The sequence below is a fragment of the Hippopotamus amphibius genome, chromosome 1 (genome assembly GCF_030028045.1).
Source record: "Hippopotamus amphibius kiboko isolate mHipAmp2 chromosome 1, mHipAmp2.hap2, whole genome shotgun sequence".
Lineage (NCBI taxonomy): Eukaryota > Metazoa > Chordata > Mammalia > Artiodactyla > Hippopotamidae > Hippopotamus > Hippopotamus amphibius.
The window spans coordinates 214,626,354-214,645,474 of NC_080186.1; the positions used below are offsets into that span (position 1 = coordinate 214,626,354).

Sequence of the window (19,121 nt, forward strand, 5' to 3'; positions counted from 1 at the left end):
ACCTGTAGTTCAAAAGCAGTGGTTCACTGGAAGGAGCCCAGGCCCTATCTTCTTACGCTGGGGCCTTCTTTCCTGGCTGTCTGCACAGCAGACCAGGGATGGGGCATTTGGGGTAGCTGAGGGGGGCACTCCTTGCCTCCTTCCAATCCCTTCTCTCTGATGTTGCAGAAAGTGTTCTGGACCATGCCACTCCCCTACCGGAGACCCCCCATGGGCTTACCATTGGCCTTAAGAGAAAGTCCACACTCTCCCCGAATGACGGCCAGTCTCCCTCTTGGCCTCTGAAATTCTCCTTTTGCTTGTGAACTCACTATGTTCTTTGCTTCCTGGGCACCCATTGAGCTGTTTCCTCTGCCTGCTGTGCTCGCAGTCTGGCCAGCTCTTGCTTGTCAGACCTCAGCTTAGCCATCACCTGCTGTGGGGAGCTGCCTCTGACCTCTCTGGGGTCAGCTGGTGCCTCTGCAAAGGCTCCACGTCACCTTGTATCTTCCTCACTTCTGCTGCTCTCAGCTGCGTCAAGGTCATGATTACCACCCATTTACTTCTCTGTCTTTGTGAACTGTCAGCTCCCTGAGGGCGGGGAACCCAGGATATGGTCGTTCACATGACTCCAGGCTTGGCATGGTGCCTGGCATATCAAAGGCCTTCTTGAGCGTTCTGTGAGATTGCTGTGGCAGGGGAGGAAGCCAAGACACAGGTAGGTTAAGTGCCCGGCTTACCATTACCCTCAGAGTTAAACACCAAGGTTCTCACACACTTCTCTGATCCAAGCCCTTGGCCAAGTGATGCTGGCCAGGTTTTCTGCTCTGAGACCAAGGAGCCTTAGGCAGGGTCTGCATGTCTCTGCTGGGGCTATTAAAAGACTGGCTATTCCAAGCTCACAAAAATGGCCCTCTCCTGTTGTTTTTCAGGTAAACTGGGAAGCAGACTCTTGCGTTCACAGCTGGCCTGTGGTTTTTGCATCTCATCAAGGAGCTCCCCCTCGTACAGGTAAGAGGTTGCTTCCTGGACCTGCTCATGCTCAGGCTGGTTGTGGGGACACTCTACCCGTGTCATGTGCTCTGATAACCACCCCAAGTTCTCATGCATTAAAAAAAAATCCTTAAATGTAGGGCGGCAGCTCCTCTAAGAAAGGTGTAAAGGGACTTCCCTGATGGTCCAGTGGGTGAGACTCCGCACTCCCAATGTAGGGGGCCCCCTTGTGATCTCTGGTTAGGGGAACTAGATCCCACATGCGTGCAGCAACTAAGTCTGCATGCGGCAACCAAGAGTCTGCGTGCTGCAACTGAAAGATCCCGCGTGCCTCAACGAAAAGAAAAAGAGATCCCGCGTGCTGCAGCTGAGACCTGGCGCAGCCTAAATAAGTAAATATACATACATATATACATGCATGCATGCATAAATAAATAAAGTAAAAATAAATATTTAAAAAAAAATAACAAAAGAGGAAGGTGTAAAGTGGTCACCTGCCCCATTGAGTTACTGGGTGTGATGTTTATTGACCTGCCTGGCTTTCTCCTGGGCGTTGCTGGCCGTCTCATCACTCAACACTCTTTCCTTTTTGCCAGGCACCCTTCTCCTCTCCATATGAGTTGGTGCTTTAGAATTCCTTTTCCTCATTTAAGTCTCAGCCCACATTTCACTTGTTATTTACAAACTGTCTGAAGAAGAGGGTATTCGAAGCATAGCCTTTTCCCAGCTTTCCGGCGGAACGAATCGCTGCCTCTCTGCTCGCACCACACGCTGCACGTGCCTGTGGTGAGCTTGACTCACTTGTTTTTACACATCTTTTCCCCTAGTCTTTGAGTTCTTTTTGCTACCATCTCCCATCTCGCATGGTTCCTGGCATGGAGCAGACTTTAAGTAAATGAGTAAATGTTTGAGAAAAAGCCCCGGTAAACTAAACTGAGGCCCAGCCACACAAAAAATAAATAAATGATAATGTATTCCTAAGCCAGTGAACTGAATGCCTTTTTGGATTAATTACACGGCTGTTTGCTCACATTACCACGGGTAATTGAGAATTTGCCATGATATGTTAAGTAGGCAGGAGTTTAGATTCTTACCCCTATTGAAAAGGATAAGAAGTCAGGGGTTCGTGTGTCCTTGTCAATAAGGTGCTAACTGACAGCCTGGGGCCCTGAGCCGCCAGCCCCCTTGGCTGCCCTGGGAGAGACACCTGTCCGCCAGCCCCTGGGAGCCCTGGGCAGCCCCAGGATTGAACCTGTAACTAAACATAGGGGCGGTAAGGGAACAAACAATAGACTTGACCGATTTATAACCCAGAGGAGGTAAAAATATTTCTAAAACATAGCTTAGGTTTAAATAATTTTAATAAAAAGCATTTAAAAGCGTGCATTTCCATGTTCTCCATAGTCTTAGAGCACCGGGATCTTTGAGAGACACACTGATTGGCTTGATGCCATTGGGCTTCATCCTTGTGGGTGGGGAGTAGCAACCCCCAGGGCAGTGGTTCACCTGAATCTGGAGCCAGAATGGGGCCTGGGTCCTTTCAGGTACTGGCGGATGGCTTGTTCATAGACGCCAGGGTGGAGGTGGGTCGGGGGGACTTACGTCTGACCGAAGACCACCTTCGCACAGGAGAATGTGGTCTGGAGTGTTTGGCCCTGCCTTCCTATCCTGCCCCTGCATGAATAGTACTCATTGTTCAGCCTTTCCAGTTGCTTTGTTTGGGTGTGTGCAGCACGAAAGCAAAGAGAAAGAAGTTGTCTTCTGGTTTCTGTGTGTACCTTCCACAACCTAGTAGAAGTACCAGTCAACGAGTCCCACAGAAAAAAAGTCTCCGCGTTTTTTTTCTACCTGGTGCTGAGCCCCAGCCCTAGAGCTGCCTGAAGAAGTTAGTGGAAGGCAGAGCAGTACAGGAAGTTTGACTCTCACCTGACCCTGTTCATCCTAAAGCTTCCTAGGGCTTGGGTAGAGGGAGGGTTTCAGCTTTGCCCAGGGATTTCTAGTCTCCATGGACTCTGGTTTGTCCATCATACTTGAAAAATAAATGAAGAAAATTACAGTTTAAAAGCCCAGATGTTAATATATGAGTGAGTTTTAGCTTTCTCGTAGGTTGTGGAATTTGAGATATGACCAACCATTTTGTGTCTCATTGTGCCTGCAGGAGCTGAGTGCAAGGTGGTGAGTGTGTCTGGTCTTCATTGCTGCCAAACACAGTGGGAGTGCTTCCCAGTTGATAATAATTAGCCACTCACTGAGCTTCTAGGAGATCTCTGATTCTCAGACTGTCTCCTGTTTTATGATAACAGTTCTAATCTGGTTAGGAAAAAAAATGAGGCAAGCCAAATCATCAAGTTACTGAGCTGGTCCCCTCCCACCCAGGGGCCCTCACACATCGGTGTGTGTTCGGGCACACTTCACAGAGCTGTCTCATTGAATCTTGACAGCCCCACGTCATGCTAATTAGAAAGTCCAAGAAGTAATCTAGTTTCTGAATTTCCTTAGAGCTTCTGAACTTCATGATTTGGACTTCTAATGTGGTGTTCTTCTTTCATTCAATTAAATGTTTACTGTTTGTAAAGAACAGTTTTACTGAGGACTGCTAGTGCCCCAGCAGCAGTAGAATTTGTGTATCAGAGTGTGCAAGCATGTGTGTGTGTGTCTGTGTGTGTGTTTGATATAGTCATTTTGGAGCCTTGGCCTTCATCCAAGGACACTGTCCAGCATGGGCCCCTTATATCCAGGGCAGACATTAGGGAGCAGTCAGCAAAGGCAGCTAGCGGACACAGCAGCTGGTCTGCTGGTCCCAGACTCCAGTGCCGTTACCACACTGGTCTCTGACTGGCGAGTTCCTGTATTGCTGAAATGAGTGAGAATCCAGACTGCAGCTGGTAACAGATATACACACGCGATGGCACGTCCCCCCTTGGGTGTCTGATTTTTCCAGGTGAAGCCTTTACCTTCAGCTTCAAGTGAGCCTTTATCTTATCGTCTTCTTAAAGAAGAAGCAAAATCTCCGAAATTGGTTTTCAAGTTTCATTGTAAAGGTGTACACAGGTACTGACATTCCTGGGGAAAGAGTCTGCTTTTTTTTCCCCCACTTCCAGAATACAGTCAGTGCACGATTTGGGAACCACTTTTTACTTTGATCAGGTCACTTGTCAGCTGTGATTTGTTGGCTGATTTGTGTTATCCACTATGGGAGTTTTGTTATTGATGTGAGAGAAAACTTGTAAGTACTTGTTTCCAGGAAACTTTGGTTTTAAATGGAATATCTAAGGCTTTGGCTTTACAGAAGGACTGTAGGTGGTGTTCTGATTACTCTCGAATGTCCTCTTTCAGTTATGAAATGACTGTTTTCTGTTTCTTAGAGTCTTTTCATAATTTTGGATCTGAGTTGGAAGGAGGCCTTCAGATAACTAGGTAATAAAAGTAACTTTTCCAAGTAGGCAGAAGAGAGCGAAAAAGTTTCCTCTTCCATCTCTTAATGAGAAGGAGTAAATTCCCTGTCTTTTAAACAATTCCTTTTAGAGCATTTCTTAGGTGGAGTGTTGTTTTTTTTTTTAAAGATTTATTTCTTATTTTATTTATTTATTTATTTTTGGCTGTGTTGGGTCTTTGTTGCTGTGCCCATGAGCTTTCTTTAGTTGTGGTGAGTGGGGGCTGCTCTTGGTTGCGGTGCGCGGGCTTCTCAGTGCAGTGGCTACTCTTGTTGCGGAGCACGGGCTCTAGGCACATGGGCTTCAGTAGTTGTGGCGCATGGGCTCAGTAGTTGTGGCTCACGGGCTCTAGAGCGCAGGCTCAGTAGTTGTGGCGCATGAGCTCAGTAGTTGTGGCTCACGGGCTCTAGAGCGCAGGCTCAGTAGTTGTGGCGCATGAGCTCAGTAGTTGTGGCTCACGGGCTCTAGAGCGCAGGCTCAGTAGTTGTGGCGCACGGGCTCAGCCCCCCCTCTGCATGTGGGATCCTCCCAGACCAGGGATCAAACCCGTGTCCCCAGCATTGTCAGGCAGACCCCCAACCAGTGTGCCACCGGGGCAGTCCCAGATAGAGCGGTTTTGGCGCTTTGGGAGTTCTCCTCTCTCGGGTTCCCTCCTCTGGAGGAAGCCTTGCTTGGCTGCCTTTGGACGGATGCCATGGATGCTTGTGTCCCTTCTCTGTTGTTTCCTGGCGGGCAAGCCCTGCGGCTCACCTCGCCCGCGTTTCACCTGCTTGCCTGGGGTTGCGGCAGAGAAGTGCTTCTACCCTTTATGGTTGCAATCTCAAAAAGAAAACAGACAGCCCAAGCTCCTCCGGGCCCAGCGGGCTGGGGAACGTAGTTCTCATTCTCCTTGTTCCTGGGTTCAGCGCGCACTTTGCATTTCGTGGGGGCGATCGGCCCTCCCAAGGGGCCGGCTCCCTCGAGCGGGCCTGTGTTTGAGCCCCGCGGACAGTGAACCACGCCCACCTCCTCCTCTCGCCTTTGCCTTTCTGGCTGGGTTGACGTGACTGCTCTGAGAAGCGGCTGCTGCTCCTCTGAGCGCGGCACCAGGCAGGGGTGGGGAGACATTTGATCCTGTTCAAAGGGGATATCTCTGAAGCATGAAGATTGAACTGAGTGTGACCCCACCCGAGGGGGAAGCAGAAGCACCCTCTGGAGAACCGCCCAGGAGGAGGAAGCCGTCAGTTACTAATCCTGTTGGCCTGTGGGGTCTTCAGGGTCTCATATCCGTTTAAAAGAGAGAATTAGGGTTGAAGGTAATAAAATAGGCCTTAAATTAGAGGAGCAGGGGGTCATTTATCTAATTTTGTGGTTGTTACTGAGGAATAAAAGGCAGAGGAGATAATTGCATTAGCCCCTTTGAGATCTTTATCACAGGGTGATGGCATTTGGGGATGGAGCAGAGCCTCACTGGGGCTGCTGGCCAGTTGCCTCCTGATGAACCTAGAGCCCAGTTTCCATAGCACCGGGGAGGGCTTGGGAGACCCAGTGATCATTTAGGGAGTACTCCTAACCACAGAGTTACTCCTGCCACAAGTGAGGGTTAGCAACTTCAAACCAGCCGATGCAGGTCCTGATGGACCATTTGGCCTGTTACTCAGGAACACGACCTTCACACTGAAAATACAGACATCCGCCGGACAAGAGCACTCATTCAGAGTTGGGATGGTGTCTTTACCTTTGAGGAAGACTTGCCAGTCACCTGTTGTCGAGGTCACTGCTTCAGAGCGTGATGGCCCTGGAACTCCTGTGAGCTGAGCCGTGTTCGGGTGCAGGGGAGTGGGCAGGAGGGTGAGGCGGTGCCCTCTGACGAGCCCTGTACTGTTCATGGTGTACTTACTTGCGTTTCTGCTGCTCCATAAAGACCCTGCTGGGTAGGCAGGTATTTTTGTCCGTGTTTACAGAGAAGGGAGCGAAGCAGAGAGAGGTTCTATGACTTACCCTCTATCTCTGGGTAGGGAAGTGGGGGATCTGGGATTCTGTCCCTGGACTTGTGACTTTCAAATTAAGCCCTCTGTGATGGTAAGGAGAAGAAACGTGAAAGAGGAGGAGGGGTGAATGATAAAGAGTCCCCCAAGAGAGGAGAGAGAAAAGTGTGATGATGAGTAGATGGGTCTCTGTACCAGCCGCCAGCTGGCACCATTCCCCAAGGCAGCCTGGCTTCTTTCTGGGGGTGAGCAGCGTGATCCAGGTGGGCAGGGCAAGGGAGGTGGGAGTTGGGGGAGGTTGGAGAGGGCAGGATGGGAAAGGCTTTTTGTATTTATGAAATAGTCCTAAGTAAAGTGTCGAGTAACGTGCAGGGAGAGCCTGTGTCTGTGATCAGAAAGACCAAGGCATCAACTGTCTGCATCACTGTTTCTGGCTGGTTTATTCCTAGGGCCCAGGCTTTTCCCTGTCCATCATTATTCACACTCTTACTATCTCATACAGTAAGTCCCTCATACGAACCTTCAAGTCATGAACTCGCAAAGATGGGAACGTGTGTTTGCACGTCCAGTCACGTCAGGCGTGAGTGACGTTGCAGCTCGCCCTCTGTCTCCTACTGCTGACAGCCCTTCAGCTCCACCATCTCCCACCTCCTCTCCCTCCTCCAGTCAGGAACTCCTCTTGCCTGTTCACGCGATGCCAGCCCCTGCATGCCAGCCGTTGTACTGTGCTACTGTACTTTTCAAGGTGCTGTACTGTAAGATTGAAAATGTTTTCTTTATTTTTTGTTTGTTTTTTATGTATTATTTGTGTGAAAAGTATTATAAACCTATTACAGTACAGTACTATATAGCCAGTTGTGTTAGTTGGGTACCTAGGCTAACTTTATTGGACTTAGGAGCAAATTGGACTTATGAACATGCTCTCGGAACGGAACTCGTTTGTATGTAGGGCACTTACTGTATCTGCTTGCTTTCCTGTCTCCAGCTTCTCTCTCTCTACTATAGACATTTCTGCTTAATATTTATGAACTTAGCTTTGAATAAAAAGAAAACGTCTATTAAGAGGTGCTAACTTAACCACTAGTAAGTGCATTTAACCATAGCTTTAGTATAGTTCTTATAAAAATCTATCCCCCGTTGATTCAGGAGCTGATATTTCCTTGTACAAGTTGATAACGGAAACCGTAGATGCCTCCCGTTCGGATGGATGTGGTGCCCTTGCGAACTCCAGCCAGTGTTCCTGAAATGTTATCTGAGGGGAATTTCGGGGGTAGGGGGTTGGGAGGGAAGATTTTCACTTGTTTCACTAATGCTTCTCTACATCCTGTAGAACCATCTTTGCTCTGAAGTCCTCAGAGGCAAGAGTCCTCTTGCTCTGGCCGTGTGCTGTTCTTTTCCTTCATTACTGTGGCTAATCAGAAGTTGGCTGGACTTCAGTGCCTCTTAAAAGGCTTTCTCTCTGGCTGTATCCAGGAAGTTGAAGTGCAGTGTCAGAAATGATGTGAGTTGATGAAGAAGAAATAAACAAACCCAGGCAACATGTGAGGAAGCCTTGGCAGCCCTGCTCCTGTTTTTCTGTAGTTTTGATCTCAAGGAACCAGACTTCCTCTATGTAGAAGGAACGAGGCTGTGAGTGTCCCTGTGCCAAGGGGCCTGAGCTGTGCCTGCCTGTGGGCCTTCTAGATTAGGGCTGCACTTAGTTTCCTAAACTCTGGGATGAAAATGAGTCGTTTATGCTTGGCAGAGTGTAGAAAAGCCACACATCTGCAGCCTGAGCTATATGACTATGGAGAAAAAAATAGCATCTGTTCAGGGAAGCAGAACATTCCAGAATGCTTCAGTCCCCTCTTGGCACCAAAGCAGAGAGTAGAGAATAGGAGAGCTGGGAGGGACTTGAAAGAGCTTCTTGTCCAAGGCTTTTAATTTCAGTTCAAGACACTGAATGACTTGGCCAAAGCTCTGTCCCTTGTCTGTCTTGTTTGGACACCTTCATACCTTTGGTCCCTGGTGTGTATTAGGTGCTTCACGTGCACTTGTTAGGTGAGAGAATGGTATACATGAAGCTATGACTCCTAACCTCTAGTCTAGTGCTCTTTGAGGTATTTTTATAGGCTGAAAAGTCTGTAAGAAGTGGTGTCAAGTAGCTTGTACATAGCTGAGGCTTTCTTAAGATTACGTGTAGATTAGAAAATTGAGCAAGATCAAACTAATTCCTTAAACTCAGTGGTGCAGTTGAGGGGAAGACAAGCTTTCTCAGGCTCAGGGGTGGCTGGGTGGCAGGATGCCACGTGGTAGCCTGGGTGAGGAGTGGCCCGTGGAGTTGGGCGGAGCCTGTGCCATTTGGAGGTGGCAGCCCCAGTCACTCCATCTCCCCGAGGAATCAGGACAGCTGTAGAAGTTGGGCTTGAAGTTGAACTGTGGGCTTGAAGTTGCCCTTCTAAGAACAGTACCTGATGGCCAGAACCCACTTTCCTTTTGTGGTTCAGTGCTTCCATTTCAGAGGGACGTGCTAGTTGGAGCTTATCAAACTTGCAGTCTGTTGGCCTGTGTGTGTGTGTGTGTGTGTGTGTGTGTGTGTGTACATGGCGCTATGGGTGTGAGCAGAAGGCCCAGGTACCTTTGAGCGCTGTAACCGTAGGAGGAGGACTCAGTCCCCCACATCTTTTTTTTTTTTTTTAACAATCTCCTTGAATATATTCAACTATCAAGGCAAAACATTTTCCTATAGGAAACATCAGAATTTTCCAAAGAAGTCTAATAAATAACTTTACAGTGAAGGGCCCGGGGAGAACACATACGGATGCCCGCAGGTCCCCGAGCAGCCGCAAAGCAGAGGCGCTCAGAGTGTTAACGCCTCTGCCAGGTCGCCCGCAGTCTTGTCCTCCTTGAATGTAACCCACTGGCATTTCCAACTGCTTTAAGGAACAAGTCCATTCTGGTAAGCCCGGGGGCGAGTGAGGCCAAAGAGCACAACACAAGAAGTGGTCAAGGTCAAGTCTTCTCCTGAAGACCAGAAAAGGGCTTCAGGCTGCAAGTTCTTCAGCAGCGCATCCTCCCAGTGGGTTGAGTCTCCTGCACCATCACGTGGGGAAAAGCTCGGGAGGGCTCTCTCCGTAGCAGTACTTTGCTATGGGATCCCTATAGGTGTTCTCGTGCTGCACACTCTGGGATGAGGTCCTGCATTTAGCCAAACACAATTCAAAGTGATCTTCGACTGCCGTGAAGAGGTTCTGGAATGCCACAGCTGCCCGGTTGAGGAAGCGCTCCAGGAGAAGTTGCTTGTTGGGCTGCAGGCAGCAGGAGACACAGTACGCGTAGGCGCTACAGCAGCCATTGGACAAGCAGCCGTCACAGCAGTACTGCTTTGTGCCAGGGACGTTGACGTTACAGCAGCCATTTACCAGCAAATCTTTCCTTTCACAAACGTAACCTGAAAGTCAGAGACACGTTCATCCGTGATGAGGTGCTTCCCTTGAATAGAGTTCCGGCACTGGTTGCTGGGCCGACTGCTGTTGCCCAAATTAAACTGAACTTTCCGTGGGATGGGTTGATCATGGTCTTGAACCTGGAGGAGATTCTGATCTCTCACTGCCCTCTCCTCCTGCTTGAAGGTGCTGGAGAGGAAGTAGACGAGCGAGAGCCCGAAGACCAGGGCGAGCACCCACCTCTTCCGCAGGAGCCGGCGCCACACCACGGCCGCCAGGTTCACCGTCCCGGCGCGGAGCGGGGCAGGCCCGGGGCCCGGGCGGCGTGGCCCCTACGCGGCCGGCAGCCCCGTGGCTCGTGGCGGGCGCCGGCCCCCGCGGCCCTCAGCCCAGCCCGCTGCCGTCCCCCCACATCTTGATAGATGCCATTGGCCAGTAAATCAGGCTCTCCACCACTCCCAGCCTCATTTTGAAAATTGCAGCCCTGCTGTCAGTGGCCCCAGCCAAGTAAACCAAGTCATACAGTGTCATGTGCCTAGAGACCCATGGTGGCAACCCACACAGCTGCTTTCAGGCTGGCAGCTCAAAGCATTGCGGTTCATTTATCTCCTTTGTTTAACCTCCCAGTTAACTCACACAAAGATTTACCATTGCAAGAGAATTGTAAAACTTAGAGTAGTTATAGGAGATTAATTCAAGATGAAAAGCTGCCAAAAGAAAATTTGTAAGGTCAAGATATATTGTTTGAATTCATAATCACTGAAACGATGTCATTGTTTACTGCTTGGTAGGTTTCATCCACCCACTCTGGCCCAGCCTCCCAGCCTGGCTGGGGGTGTTTGCATCTTTTTAAATCGACCTCTAGTCTTCACTGCGTGGCCTTGATGTCGGGGGATGAGTGTCCTTACTCCAAAACCCTTGGCACCTGACCACTTTCAGGTGGAATTTCTGTGCCGCCACAGAGGGAGAGGGCACAGTTCCTTTTGGAAACCTATTCCAGGTGACAGTACCTTCACAGGTTCACCAGACTTCTGCTGATGCTGGCTTTGCATGATGTCTCCTTGCTTCTCTCCAGGAAATAGGCAGCAGACATCCAATGTCCTGGTGGGTCAGAAGACAAGCTGTAGCCTAACCCTGATTGATGACTACTGGGAGGATCCGTGGGGTTATCTCTGGCTTCTGCTCTGTATTATAGATCAGAGGGCTTATTGATCTAAAGCTGGCAGGCATTCTGCAGGCCAGAGGTGGGTCTGACCAGCTCACCATAGCAGCAAGAAGAATGATGACCATTGGATAAGTTATTAGATCTTGAATAAAGAGAGCAAACTTAATCTTGCACAGTGGCGTTAATCATTATTTTGCTTTTTGGTGAAAGTCAGGCCTGGAGAACTGCTTTTGTGATAGTGCTGGCATGGTCTGGTGTTTGAACTTCTCAAGTTCCTTGGGGGCTGTTCCTTGGCACTGATATGGTTCTTTGTGATCTTATCCTGTTGTCCAGTGCTAGCATAGCGCTTTGGAAGTGAACAGTAAATATTGCACTCGAACCCAAAACATTATGTGAAAAACCATGCAAATTAGAAACACATTCAGTTTTTAAGAACACATATATGTTGATAAGAACACTGCGTTTGGAACATCTGGTTTCTTGAATTCAGTTATACGTGGGGAAAACTTGATTATTTTCTTCAGGTTTCTTGAAAGTACAAAGAAAAGTGAGGTGGGAGTGCCTGACTTCCCAACTATGGGCCTTGAGCTTTTATGAAGGGTAATTTAGAAAGCAAATCTTTTAGTGGAAAAGTGTTTTGGTATTGCCTGTTGATAAAGGCATACTTTTTGTTTATTTACTTATTTTATTGCATGTGACATCGTTTGAATTAGTTCTCTTTAGCTCTTTTTTTTTCTCTTTTAAGCAATCGATGAGGATCTATAACCACAATGGCAAAAAAAAAAAAAAAAAGGCTGATGGAAGTTTATATAGTAGTGTTCATGTTTACGAAATTAAATGCTGAAATGTGATGGAATTCTATATTCACAGGGTTCCAACTTGCTATACAAATTTAAGAAGTTAGATTAGTTTGTAGTTATTTTGTAAACATTTTGCTCCCCTTTTTGTAATGCAAATCAGAAAAGTCTTTCATGGGCCTGCCTGTCTTTCTTCCATTTATACCTTCTGTGTTTTCTGTAGGTGATTTCCTCCCTTGCTGTGCTCCTTCCCCAGAACCAGTATTAAGTCCTCGATCATCGTCTCAGTTTCATCACCCCGCATTTGCAAGGCCTCAACCGTAGGGTCTTCATGAGAGAACCAAGTTCTTCCTCCAGTCGGGCCAGGTCCCAAGGATGTCTTGGTCTGTGTCTTTGGGTCCTTTCTGGATCCCGGTTGTACCTAACAAGCAGCCCAGCTCACCTTGAATCTGAAGAGCACGCATTTTCTGTAGCCTAAACATGTTAATGATTAAACACACAGGATTAGATATTGTTTGGTGAGTATGCAGCCTGTTGAAGTCTTTTACTGGTTAACAAACACTGGAGAGCTATATATCAGGCTCTTTGGAGGAGACAGTGTTTGGGAGACAGCCCTTCTCCGCCCCATGTTGCCGCAGAGGGAATGGCTCTGTGTTTGGGCAGGATCTTGGGTGGGGCAGAGCCAGCCTGGAGTCAGGCAGGCCTGGGTTCGGGGCCCTGCTCCCCACGCCCAGGATCCACCGCCTAGGCAGGTTACCAGTCTCTGTAGGCCTGAGTGCGCTTACCTGTGAAGTGGAGATAGTCGTACCCACTTCGTAGAATGGTTCTCCTAAGAAAGGAGGTAACCTCTGTAGGGGTATCTGGAGCACAGGAGGTGGTGGTGACCTCCACTGCTGCATGTGACAGGAGCACGTCTGCTTCAGGTCATCCAAGACGCCTGAAAGCGTCTCCCGAATTGTTGTCCCCTCAAGCCAGGGCGCTCAGAGCGTTTTTGTGGCTGCTGTTCTGAGGCATGTGGTGTGTTATACGCTGGTGCCTCCCTTTCTGTATCAAAGCTCGCCGCGAGTTTCCTGGTGCTCCTTGCCTGGCTTGCCCTTCCTTCAGCAGGTGGCTTCTGTAAACTGGCCTTTCCCAGGGCTTCCTTTGCTTAAGGATCAAAGGACTTCTAGAGTGTGTATTTTGACATGAGGTAAAATTAATAGTAATTTAAAAGTTAGTCCTGTGGTTGGATTTGTTAGCGGGTATGTGTTTCTCAGGAGTGAGGGCTGTGCTCCGTGGCGATGTGTGGGACAACTAAGGTTCTCCCTCCTGGGGGGAAAAGATCTTTGTTGGAAATGGGGATTCAAAACCCCTAAATTGTATAAAAGGTGTTTATGTTTATTCTGGGAAAGTGGCAACACATCACACGCCATTAACGGGCCTGGCCCATGCTGCAGTTTGCGCCAACTTAGCGATGTAATTTATTTCACTGAGGGAACTGTGGTTTTTTGTGCCATGGATGGGTGTCATTGCAACCTTGTTTTAAGAGGAAAATAGCAATTAATGTTAGAAACAGGAAATAGCTTTACAAATTTGTGGTGGAAGACACCCAATAAAAATGACTATCAGAAGTTCCCCCAAGGTGAACATCTGAGTTTATAAGTAGTATTTTCTGCCTGGTGAGTTGACGGCTTTTGATTTGTAAGTATAAACCAAAGTACGACTGGCACGAACGGAGCAGGGCAGGCGCGAATGTTCCTGCGGGGAGGAACGGCAGGCCATGGGCTGTGCGGGCAGGCATGTGTGTTGTCTTAGGGCAGGGGGCAGAGGACCAGCTGTGTTTGGTCACGTCAGGCCAGGTGTGTGTCATTGTTGCTGTTGTTCTCCTGCTGGGAGTTGACAGATGGGAGAGGCTGTCCTGAGAGAGTGGCTGTTAATCTGTAACTCGGGGTCTGCTCGCACCCATGCATAAACATCTTAGCTCATTATTTTAAGAAACAAAAGACCAGAGCATACGGGAGCCCCTCAGTTCTGATTTGTTTAAAGTTTGTTTTTGGGTTTGTCTGTCTGTCGTATTACTGATGTGACTGGGTCATCTAAATTAAAAATGACTCTTAAAAATTAAGTTAAAGAATGATTTCATGATGAGAATTATGACTTTCAGACTGAGGAGAACTTTTTAAAATTTCAATTAATTAATTAATAAATTGGCTGCGTTGGGTCTTTGATGCTGCACACGGGCTTTCTCTAGTTGCAGCGAACAGGGGCCACTCTTCATTGTGGTGTGCAGGCTTCTCATTGCAGTGGCGTCTCTTGTTACGGAGCATGGGCTCTAGGCACGCCAGCTTCAGTAGTTGTGGCACAAGGGCTCAACAGTTGTAGCTCACGGGCTCCAGAGCACAGCGTTAGTAGTTGTGGCACATGGGCCCAGCTGCTCCGAGGCATGTGGGATCTTCCTGCAGCAGGGATCGAATCTGTGTCCCTTGTACTGGCAGCCAGACTCTCAACCACTGTGCCACCTAGGAAGTCCCCGAGAACTCTTTTTTTTTTCAAATGATGTATTCCAGTGGAGCCACGGCATCTGTGCATTTGCCTCATAGACATTCAACTGTACATCCATCGTGCAAAAATAGAGGAGAGGGAAAAATAACACTGGAAATGATGGGGAGCGGCTAACAGCCTGCTCCGAGTGTGTGCTTTAGAGCAGGATTTCTCAGCCTCGCCACCGTGGGCATTTTTGTGCTGAACCATTCTTCTCTGTGGGGGCTGTCCTGTGTACTGTAGGATGTTTAGCAGCATCCCTGGTCTCTGCCAATTAGATGCTAGTAGAACTCATCTCCCCCAAGTTGTAAAGATCCGAACCATCTCTGGACATTGGCTGTTGTCCTCTCTGGGCTGGGGGCAGGAAGTGGAGAGAAACAAGATCATCTCGGCTGAGAACCCCTGCCTTAGAGTGAGAGTGTTATGAGGTTCTTTCTGCTCTGTTGTTACCTCAGGTGGCCTGGGTTCCAGGTCCTTTCCTACATCATCAGGCCTTACTGGGTATGATTGAGTTAAAAGAAAATAAAAAATGGGCCTAATGAGTGTAAATTGCAAGGGGTAACTCAGATATTGAGTTTAAAGCATTCGGGTTTATGCCTCAAGGGAGAGCAGCCTCAGTGAAACCTCTCCTGGAAGTGTCTGAAAGCCAAAACCTTAGAAAGAAAAGCCATTGGTCCAAGCGGGAAAGGGAAGGGGGGTGGGAGGAATTGGGAGATTGGGATTGACCTGTATACACTATTGATACTATGTATAAAATAGGTAACTAATGAGAGCCTACTGTATATAGCACAGGGAACTCTACTCAGTGCTCTGTGGTGACCTAAATGGGAAGGTAATCCAAAAAAGAGGGGATATGTGTATATGTACAGCTGATTCATTTTGCCAGTACAGTAGAAACTAACACAACATTGTAAAGCAACTGTACTCCAATAAAAATTAATTTAAAAAAAAAGGAATTGGTCCTTTTACACAAATCCTTGCCTTTGTCAGTTCAGAATTTCTTGGTAATGGTGGGGGCTCATGGCCAGTTTCTAAACCCCAAGTCTGTTTATTGAGTCTGGATAATACCACTGGGCTGCTTCCCTGCTGTTTTTGACCAATTTTCTGAAAAACAGTCACTCTGGTTCCTTTTTCTCAGGCTCGGCATCCCAGAACAGGCAATTCCAAGTGGATATGCTCAAGGCTTAGTGCACACTACCTTTGTCAGAGTCTTTGAATTATTTATTGTACCGTATGGCTGGGGAGGTTCTGGATTTTATAACAAAGTTTCTCTCCTTGAATCTGGGCGGGCTTGTCACTGCTCTCACCAGTAGAGCGTGACAAAAAAGTGTCAACATGTGACTTCCAAGGCTAGGTCATAAAAAGCCATGCAGTTTTGCCTTGATGGTGGGAACACTGCTTTTGAAGTCCTGAGCCGTCATTTAAGAGGTGCTCCAGGGGACAGTCTCAGGTAAACCCAGCCTTCCAGCCACCCCCACTCAGATGTGCGTGAAGCCATCCACCCACGACCTAACGACCCCGGCCATTGCCGCGTGGAATAGAAGCATCACCCAGCTGCTCCTTGCTCAGATTCCTGGCACGCAACACGTGAGGCGCTATCAAAGTCGTTCTTTTAAATGACCCCTAATAAATCAACCGCTTTGTCTAGTGCACTATAAAGCTTATTCTAGAAGCTTCTTCAGAGATGGTTTCTTGGTCTTCTAAAGATATTTTTAAGGGTAATCGTGACCGTACATGTTTTGCCTCACTACTGACTGTAATGCCTCTCTGGTATAGTCTATGAAACTATTACAGATATTTTAATTTTAACAAATAGTGCTTATTGACAGCTATTCAGCAAACAAAAGTGATGTCGCTGTGGTTTAATCTGGAGATCAGGGTCAGAGCCCTTGCCTTCATCTGGTGCCTTATCCCACATTAATGGTCTCATAGCCAAGGCCACATACTTTGGACCCTCCTTGAAGTGCACAGTTTGAAAGAGCTTTTCAGTTATTCTTATACGATTAGATCCGTCTGCCCTAAAGCCACCCCTGGGCTGCATGCACTTTAACAGGTGTGTCTCCTGGGGGTGATGAGAATTAAAGCGTAGCTTGTAAACATTGGGATGCTTGTCTCTGTGCCTGTGAGCAGCCAGAATGACTGTCCCTTAGGCTGACCCAGTTAGGGAGGGAAAACATACAATTATTTGTCCTTATCTTTTTCTTACAAGAGAACTAATGGTGTCCTTGTAAATGTGAAGTTACTGGCACTTTTAAGAAGCCTGGAAATAGCATAATGACCATCATAAGAAGAGACTGTGATGCGTCAGGTTTTAAGTGTGCGTAATGAGTTCTCCCAGAAGCCAGGGTTTGCTTCAGAAAAGTCAGGATTAATGTTTCACAGGCAGGGATCATTTCTCCTAAATTAGGGCAGGTGGGCGGGGTGAACTGCCCCCATACAAACAAGTCCAGGCTGTCAGGGATAAGGGCGTCCAGGGTGTCACCGTTGGTGCTGACGTCAGTGAGGGGCATCAGGCTAGTCTCAGGAGCTGCTGGCTGTAATCTGGCGGGGAGAGCCGTAGTTACCTTGCGCAGAGCTCAGGGAGGACTGCCGGGGAGCGCTGATGCCTTAGGGTGAGCTGGATGGCTACCCACATTCTGAATCCCTTGTAGCATCCTTTCCTTTTCTTTCTGGGATAGGTCAGTACACAGTCCAGGGAGTAGAGGGGCTGAGCATCTGTTGGTATGGTGTTCTGAAATGTGAATATGACTACCTTGGAATTCTTGCCAAAATCCCTTTCTGGCTTTGTGATTTTTGTGTAAAGTGTCCTCAGAAGCCATCCATAGTCAGGATAGCTACAAAGAAAACCTGAGAAAGGAGGGTTGCATATGCCAAGGGAATGGGAGAGTAGGGAAGAGAGGAATAGAGGGAAGAATGAAGAGGAGGACGGGGGAGAGGAGGCGTGGGTGAGGGATTGGAGGACACAGTGTGACTGTTGGTCCTGAGGGCATGAGCACCACTGGTCCCCTCAGATCCCGTGTCCTGGCACCAGCTTTGCAGAGGTGAGCGCGCTCTGTGGTGTCATCGAGGGCAGTTACTTTCAGATGGTCTTGCCTGTGTGTCGCCCCGTCAGATGGCAGAGAAGACAGGACAGCCTGAGGAAGGAGTGTGGTGATTGTATTTCTTGCATATCTATCATGACTTTCTTGGTCATTTATATTTTTGGAGCCAAGTGAGTGGTTCCCATTGTGTCAGAATATAGGTTCTTAATAATTGTAGTACCAGGTTTTGAATCCAAATTGGATTCTTTTATTTGGTGACAGTCTGAGTTCTTTTGTGTTAGGCTAAACAAAGGGAAGGGCTTCTCATCTGGAAGCTGGAAATTACCTGGTAGGTCCTAAGTTAACCTGAAATCTTGGGCTTAGAGTTTATGAAAGAACAGATTAAGAATGCCTACCATATATGGATTTGTTTTTAGAAAACAGTTTTCTATTAGCTGCTGAGTCCTGATGGCTTTTCAAACATTTGCATTGTTTTTAGTCTAACTGCCAGTTTAACAACGCAGCGTTGAGGCAGGGGAAGGGAGGAAGTCTGGTGTGTGTCTTCCCCTTGTCCCTCTTTCTTCATCTGCCTTTGCTTTCTAACAGGTATTTTTTAAATATTTATTTTATTTATTTTTGGCTGCGTCTGGTCTTAGTTGCAGCATGCAGGATCTTCACTGAGGCATACGGGATCTTTCATTGCGACACGTGGGTTTCTCTCTGGCTGTGGCACGTGAGTTTTTCTCTCTCTCTCAAGTTGTGGTGCGCAGGCTCCAGGGCGAGTGGGCTCTGTAGTTTGTGGCACACAGGCTCTCTAGCGAGCTCCGTGGTTGTGGTGCACGGGCTTAGTTGCCCCTTGGATGTGGGATCTTAGTTCCCCGACCAGGGATGGAATCCCCATCCCCTGTACTGGAAGGCAGATTCTCTACCACTGGACCACCGGGGAAGTCCCTCTAATGGGTATTTTTTGTTTAAGTTTTCTTGATGTCCTTTTGATTTGCTTTTCTGTTTACTATAATGGTTCTCAACTGAGGCAAGCCTCAACACTCTCCTCCCCCTACCCTCCACATACCAGGGGTGTTTGGATCTGGAAGGGTGATCCCTTCAGGCTTTTTAGGATTTCCCAAAGGTTTTTAGGAAGTAAGGACCAGGGAGCCTAATTAGGTCTGCATAGGAGTCCCTCCTGAAATGTTAATTAATACTGACCACGTGGTAGATGGAAGTCAAAGGCTCTTCCACAATTTACGGTAGAGAAAGAATCTTGAACCTTGATTTATAAACTGTGACTAGGTAAGATAAAACAAGCTAGTTGAGTTGAGTGGTGAAAAGGCCAGGCTTTGGAGCCCAACTGCCTGGGTTTGAAACCAGCTCTGACATTTCCCAGCTGGGTGATCTTTGGGACGTTAACCAGCTCTAACCTTTCCCAGCTGGGTGATCTTTGGGATGTTATGGTTCCCAGCTGGGTGATCTTTGGGATGTTAACCAGCCCTAACGTTTCCCAGCTGAGTGATCTTTGGGATGTTATGTTTCCCAGCTGGGTGATCTTCGGGATGCTAACCAGTGCTAACATTTCCCAGCTGGGTAATCTTTGGGACACTACTTAAAGTCTCTTTGCTTCAGTCCTCTTATCTGTTAATAATACTTCATAGGTTTTTGTGACGATCAAATGGGTTAGAAGGATACTTGGCATATTTTAAGTATTCAGCAGTTACTTCTTTCAGATAAAGTGTCATTCTAAATGATCTCAGGGCCTTCCCCCATTCTTAAATCTTTTAGTCATTTGTTTTCTTTTTCTAAACATGAGCGATATTGATGTTCACA

At 47.8% G+C, this 19,121-nt stretch overlaps 1 protein-coding gene and 1 pseudogene across 5 annotated transcripts in view; one reads left to right on the forward strand and one right to left on the reverse strand.

Moving 5' to 3' along the window:
* LHFPL2 (LHFPL tetraspan subfamily member 2) overlaps positions 1–19,121 on the forward strand; it is a 159,141-nt gene that overhangs the window by 12,586 nt on the left and 127,434 nt on the right. For all 5 annotated transcript variants that reach the window (XM_057740502.1, XM_057740511.1, XM_057740526.1 and 2 more), the window contains exon 2: positions 912–990. The gene's annotated coding sequence lies outside the window, so the exon portion shown is untranslated. The remainder of the gene's footprint in view (positions 1–911; positions 991–19,121) is intronic.
* LOC130844181 (SREBP regulating gene protein-like) lies at positions 9,294–10,850 on the reverse strand (annotated as a pseudogene).